The following is a 7,187-nucleotide window of genomic DNA, read 5'->3' as shown; positions in this document are numbered from 1 at the left end:
AAGGCGATGCGGATCATTAGACACAACATCCCGGACATCGCGATAGCCGACCCCTTCTACATGCGTGCCGTCCACTTGGCCACCGCCGGAGACCGGGCGGTCGCGAGTGGATACCTCAAAGACTTCTTTCTAGCGAACCGGAAGAAGTGTAACATCCTCCTCGCCTGTATTTCCCGAGTAAGTCACCCCCTCACCGTACCGGTCTTAACTCGTGATTTATTTAGATTTCAATCGTCATGTTCTTAAACATTATGTCTTCTACGCAGAGACAAAACCTGCACACTCATCTCCATAACCCCGAAACATTCCATGGCCACATACTTAGATGCGGACGGTAAGTCAACCACGGACTACACGAATGTCAAGGCCGTACTTGATGATGCTCTCAATGGCTACGTCAAAGCGAAAGGCAACATGCAGAGGCCAAATATTAGGTACGGGAAGCATGTGTTCAAGCACCAAACAAAGTTTCCCTGCGTCAAGAAGCCGCCTTCTAGTAACAAGGATGCCTACTACGCCCTCTATCACATGGATAAGTTCATACGGGACCAGCAGCAGCTTACGCTACCTGAGCATCTCAGAGACTGGGCCAACAAATTGGCGCGGGTCCCTGACGACGGCATCAAGCAAGACTTCTTCCGCATCCAAGTAGAGTTTTGTGAAATCATCCATCAAGATGTCATTAGAAGCGCGGGGGAGTTCTACGCCGGCTATCAGCCGTCAAAAAGTGATATAGACACGATGCTCCAAATGCAGGGTGACGACTACCGCTCATGGATGTGCTTGAAGAAAGGCGGCGGTTTTATCCACGCTCCGAGTGGAAAGTCTTGATGTGCGAGCCTAGTTATGTAGTTGTGTGAACTAAAGACGTGATTGTGTTGTAATAAACTTTATCCAGCACTTTACTTGCTATTAATTACTAGTTCGGCTATGTTTGTGAACTTATATATATGGCTCTGTCGTTTTCCGCACTTGATTTGGTCGTTAATTTTGTTTGCATATGCCGATGATTAGAATGGTTGGTCATCCGTACACTTGGGGATGGCGTGAGCGAGCCTGGTGTGATGGCACAAATATCCATGTCTTGTGCATCCTACCTGGTCTCGCTCACTCCATCCCTAAATGTTAATATTTTTTTTGACCGACAAAGTATGAGGCATTCCATTTAGTTCATACTAGCTACTTATCTTCTTATTTGAGTTGGCACTTCTTAATTGCATTGGCCGATGATTAGAATGGTTGGTCACTTGTACACTCCGGGTGTCGCTAGTGAGCCTGGTGTGATGACACAAATATCAATCTCTTGTGCATCCTACTCCGGCCTCGCTAACGCCATCCCGGGATGTTCATATTTGTTTCGACCGACAAAGTATGAGGCCCTTGTCATTCTTCCATTTGCTTTCGCACCATTGGCCGATGATTAGAATGTTTGGTCACCTATACGCCACAATATACTTTGTAGACGGGCCCCCCTTTCCCCGGCCGCCGTTCGTTGAACGAGTCCTTGACGAGACAACAACGCCGACATGTCTCTTCGGCGCGAGAACCACGCCGGTCCAGCCGTCTCCCTTGTGGCCGTGTCTAATGGGCTCGCGCTTTTCTCCATGGCCGGACCACGATTGGACTCACCGGGAAATATCGGTAATCGCCATCACCACTATCGTCGAGTCCACGGGTGTAGAGTACTTGCGGCAGATGCCGCTTTTCTTCTCTCGCCGTCCGGTTGAACGAGTCCTTGATGCAAAGACCGTGCCGGCCTCGGGCAGGCCGGCACGGTCTTTGCATCAAAGACTCGTTCATCGCACCCGCAAGGGAAGAAAAGTGGCATCTGCTGCAAACTGCTATGCTCTCGTGGAGTCCGGCGATAGTGTTGATGGCGATTATCATTATTCCCCCGGTGAGTCCAATCGTGGTCCGGCCATGCGTGAAGAGCGCAGGAGACGCGGCTGTGACGAGGGACGCGGGCTGGGTCCGCCGTGGTTCTGCGCCGGAGGCGATCGGGGTTGTTGTGTCGTTAAGGACCCGTTCACGGAACGGCGGCCGGGAAAGGGGGCCTTTCCGCAAAGTATACTCGCGGTGTATACTCGCAACTATGGTTTCGACCATAGTATTTGTGTTGACCAATAATGTATGAGGCACTTATTCCATTTTGTCATTCCATTTGCTTTGAGATTTTCAAAATGCCGATGATTATAATGGTTGGTCAACTCTTCGGGAGGGGCAAGTGAACTCGGTGCGATGACACAAGTATCAATCTCTTGTGCATCCTACTTGGTTTCACTTACCCCTTCGCGGAATGTTAATATTTGTTCCGACCAACAATGTATGAGGCATATGCTATTTAGTTGATACCACTTGGCTCTTTCTTCCATTTTAGTGCCGATGATTAGAATGTTCGGTCAACTGTACACTTCGGGGTGTCGCTAGTGAGCCTGGTGTGATGGCACAAATATCAATCTCTTGTGCATCCTACCTGGCCTCACTAACGCCATCCCGGGATGTTCATATTTGTTTCGACCGACAAAGTATGAGGCCCTTGTCATTCTTCCATTTGCTTTGGTATCTCAAAATGCCGATGATTAGAATGTTTGGTCACCTATACACTTGGGGGAGGGTCGGTGAACCTGGTGCAATGACACAAGTATCAATCTCTTGTGCATCCTACTTGGTTTCACTGACCCCTTCCGTAAATGTTGATATTTGTTCCGACCAACAATGTATGAGGCATGCCTTTTAGTTCATACTACTTGGATCGTTTTTGAGTTTGCTCTTATTCGTTGCAAACATCTATGAGCGTGCACTAATGTTTCTTTGGCTTGTTCATATATGTGCGGATATGACGTGGTATGTCGTGTACAAGGGCAAGGTTCCCGGAGTCTACAACGACCGGGAGGAGTGTCGGGGACAGGTTCACCGTTTTAGCGGTAACAGCTAGAAAGGGTACACCACTAGAGCGGAGGCCGAAGACGGATACGCACGCTATCTCGGCGGGAGAGAGGACGGAGCGGAGGAGGAACCGGATGAAGACCACTTTCATCGGGACGGTGCTAGTAGTGACTCTAGCTCTCTTCTATGTGATGCTAGTTTAGATGATCGACCTTGTGTAACCGCCACTAGCTCATTTGTGACTTGTAACACCGTAACACTTGTCTAATATTCGAAATCTTGTGAATCATGGAGGCTAATGTGAAGGACTATGTATTGGTATACTGTGCTGTTGTATATATGTGTTATATATTCTGTATCTGTGCTGTTATACTCGTGCTATACAACCTGTACAAATACATGCCAGAAATACAAAAAATGAAAACGAACTACTAGTAGTGGCGCACTACTGGATCTTGAGTGGCGCACGACCACCAAGTAACAGTGGCGCACCAGCCTGGACCCAGTGGCGCACAACCCTCTGATCACCTTCGAAACTAGCAGTGGCGCACCAAAGCTGCCAGCAGTGGCGCACGTCTGAGATGCAACAGTGGCGCACCTAAACTGGCAGCAATGGCGCACCAGCTCGCCGTAACAGTGGCGCACCCAAGGAGGCAGCAGTGGCGCACCGACAGCAGACAGTAGTGGCGCACTGCTGCTGAACAACAGTGGCGCACCCCTTTGGAGTAGTAGTGGCGCACCACTGTACCTATCAATGGCGCACAGGGTAGTGCGCCACTATTACATAGGATAGTTGTGGCGCACCAGAGCTGCGCCACTACTAAAACTTAGCAGTGGCGTGATAGTAGTGGCGCACCAGCAGTGCGCCACTGATGGGGAATAGTGGTGCGCCACTGAATAGCTTTTTCCTAGTAGTGACTGGATCTTTTCGGTCGACGCTGCTTCAAGCGCGGTGGCAGTCTAGATGGGAGAGCGGTGGCAGGAGTGGTAAACTAATCGAGCAGCGGGAGGGAGAAACAAAAGAAGCGGCGGGAAGGAGAAATGAGTAGTCGCGCGATGAGAGGGAATGGTGGGAGGGACGATTTTTTTTGCCGCTGACGAATCGGGCCTGCCACTCGCGATGGTGCCCCCGAAACGTTCCATGTGTAGCGGGAATAGGCCGAGACTTAGGCCGTTCTTTTCTTTAAAAACTAGGTTAAACTTTACAAAGGTATGATTTAGAAAAAGAATTGCATGCCCTTATTTATCATGCTATATCTGGCATGCTCATGGGAAAATGTACATGGAGACAAATGTACACCCATTATTTTTGAGGAAAGCTTGAATAGATGTGTATATATAGTTCAGATACATAAAAAAATCTATATCAAATAAATTACTCCGTAGAAAACATGACTAAATAATGGTTTTTAGACAAGTGTGTACACCCATTATTTGGATGGGTATCTTTTGAACCCGAGAGCATATTTGCTTAGGAGACCCGGAAAGTGTGTGAGTAATTTATTTATCGAAATTGCTATATCTAAGTTGCCTGACATTTAATAAATCTCAGTCGAAACAACCGTCTGATCTCGGGCATTAAAATTAGCGCCAAACTGTTGTGTTTCGTCTTGGACGTGGTTCTACCCGGCGATATGTGTGTCGCTTATGGATGGGCTATTCTTTTTAGCGCAGGCCTCCTTTGAGAGTGTCCTTACGTTGTTTCATTAAACGGACTAATTGGTACAGTGGGTGTTTCCCAGGGGATATGGTGTCCCTTTTGTCTTACATTTGCTTTTTTCTTCTTCTGTAAATTTGTGTGGTTGTCTTAATATTTTCTTGTTGTTAGCTTGATCGGTCTCATCTCAGTAGCACATGGTTGTAATTTTTAAACATAAGATCCTTGGCCCCGTTTTATATATAAAACCCCCATAACAACCACAGAAGTAGCGATACAACACATCTAAGAACCAGTCTGGTACCTCCATACAAACCCAATAAGTCTGGGAACAGCATAATACTCAAATACAAACAGGAGTAGCTAATATAACGGAAATAAAGCAGGTAAGACAACATAGACTCCTCGTTCCATCATCAACTAGGACGTCGACTCAGTGTCCACTGGCCCGTATCCGTGAATGCAGCCTCCTAACCTCGTCCAACGCCACGTCCCAGTAGTGGTCGGTCGTTCTGACCAGAACCCTCCAATTTTGCATATATATAGACATTTTGAAGATGGTGTCAGCCGAGTTGGAGATTAGGGATCCTTCTATAGCTAGCTTGTTGCGAATGTGCAGCGAAGATGAACCAAGCTATCCTACGAAGTCGACCCGAAAGGCCATTAGTGATGGCAACGAAGTCCGCATCCCCTGCTGGGTTCCACGAACAAGATAGGAGTTCCCTAATTCCTGCCCACATAAACTTGGTGATGTGGCAAGTGAAGAAGATATGGTCGCAGGTCTCCCACTCGCACATAGGGCACAACGCATTCGATGGCCCATGCCTTTTCACCAGTTGATTGCCGGAGGGGAGTCTACCCCTGATAAGTTGCCAGAGGAAGACTCTAATCTGTGGCGGGACCCTGGTACGCCAAACCTCCTTAAAGTGGGTAATCGCCCCCATGGGACAACTTGCTATACATCGAGCTGGTGGAGTAATCCCCTGATGGCTCCAGAGCCCATCTAACCACATCATCACCAACGGAGGAGGGGGTGAGGTCAAAAATCCTGCAGAGGTTCTCCTATCAACCCTCTCTGCTAGGCCAAAGATGCACCGGAATCGAATTCTCCAGCCATCATTGGTCCTAACTCCAGTCGTGCATGTGTTATAACTAGGATTTGTTTAGTTGCATGTGGGTTGTAAGTTGTAACTGAGTATTTTCTAGTTACACATGTGTTTCAACTGATATTTTTTCATTTTCACATGTCTTGCACCAACATTTGAATATTTTCACATCAGTAGCATTCAAGATTTTTAAAGTTACAAGACGTCTGAAGCCGGGATTTCAGTTGCACTTTGGCTGCAACTAACATTTCAACACTTGCACTAGGTTGTAACCTATAATTTTTCAGTGGCTAACGAATCGCAACCGAGTTTTTCTCCAGTTGCACATGGGTTGCAACCTATATTTTTCTTGTTACACATGGCTCGCAACTGAGATTTCTTCAGTTTGACATGGATTGCAATTGATTTTTTTATTACACTAAGAGCTGCGGCCAGTTTTTGTTGTTGTTGTACTTTTTAATGTTATTCTTCAATAATGTAACCGGTCAAAGCTTTCTAAGAGCAACTTCAATAGTATAGCCGGTTGTTGGCTATAAGTAAAATGTCATATTATCTATAGCTAATATGTAGCCAACAATTACATTAGTTGGCTATAAGAATGTACTACTTTCTCAATGGATGGCCCATTTACGTTCTCTCTCCTCTTCTCTCTCCTTCAACTAGACACAAATATGTTATTTTAAACCTTGTAGCCAACTGACTAGAACTTATTGTACTTGCTCTTAGAGCCAAGCGCAAAACAACTACCCAGGACGAGTTATAAAGATCTACATGCCGTGCACAACTAACGAAGCATTAGTACTCCACTTAAGCACAATTTCCCCAACACACGCGAATCGTTACGAGACCCAATACATGCTACAAGCGATTGGATCTCGGCCTCCTGCCTCGTGTCGGCGGCGCCGCTGATCGCCTCGTCTCTATGGCCTTTGGGCCATGGAGGGGTGGTGGATCTCGACCCTCGTCGGTGGGAGAGCACCCCTCCTATTTTGAGGGCTTTGTTCTTCGTTTTTGGGGTCAAGGTTTGTAGGGGCGGCGCTCAGGTGCTGGCGGCGGCGTCTTGTGCAATAAGGTCTCCCCGGCTTCAACCCCATCTCGGCAGCAACGTCGAGAGGCTTGTGGGAGTGGTGTGGTCTTCGAGGATTTGGTCTGGCTGTGGGGATCTTCAAATCGTCAAGGAGCTTCAACGCAGTTCTTCCTTCTTCTTCATTTCTGGGACGGATGTGGTCTTTTTGACCCGTTCGACGACTTCCCGTCCGCAACCAACAATGTCAGGCCGACTCAGGGAGAAGCGGCAGCGGTGGCGCGCCGTCGACACGGTCTGGAGGTTGAAGATGAAGAGCTTCTCAAGGATCTCGTTGTAATTTTCATTTTTATTAGAATGCTTTGTACTATTCGTTGTTTCTTTTAATGCTAGAGTTCTATTCACAAAAAAATACTTCACTTAAGCACATGGAGTACCTCGACTGAGAACTCAGTCGCCAGTGGCCTAGGCACGCCCGATGGCGCACGAGACGTGACACCGACGCAACCCTAAC

Source organism: Lolium rigidum, chromosome 5 (assembly GCF_022539505.1).
Source record: "Lolium rigidum isolate FL_2022 chromosome 5, APGP_CSIRO_Lrig_0.1, whole genome shotgun sequence".
NCBI classification, from domain to species: Eukaryota; Viridiplantae; Streptophyta; class Magnoliopsida; order Poales; family Poaceae; genus Lolium; species Lolium rigidum.
This window is presented reverse-complemented; position numbering follows the sequence as displayed.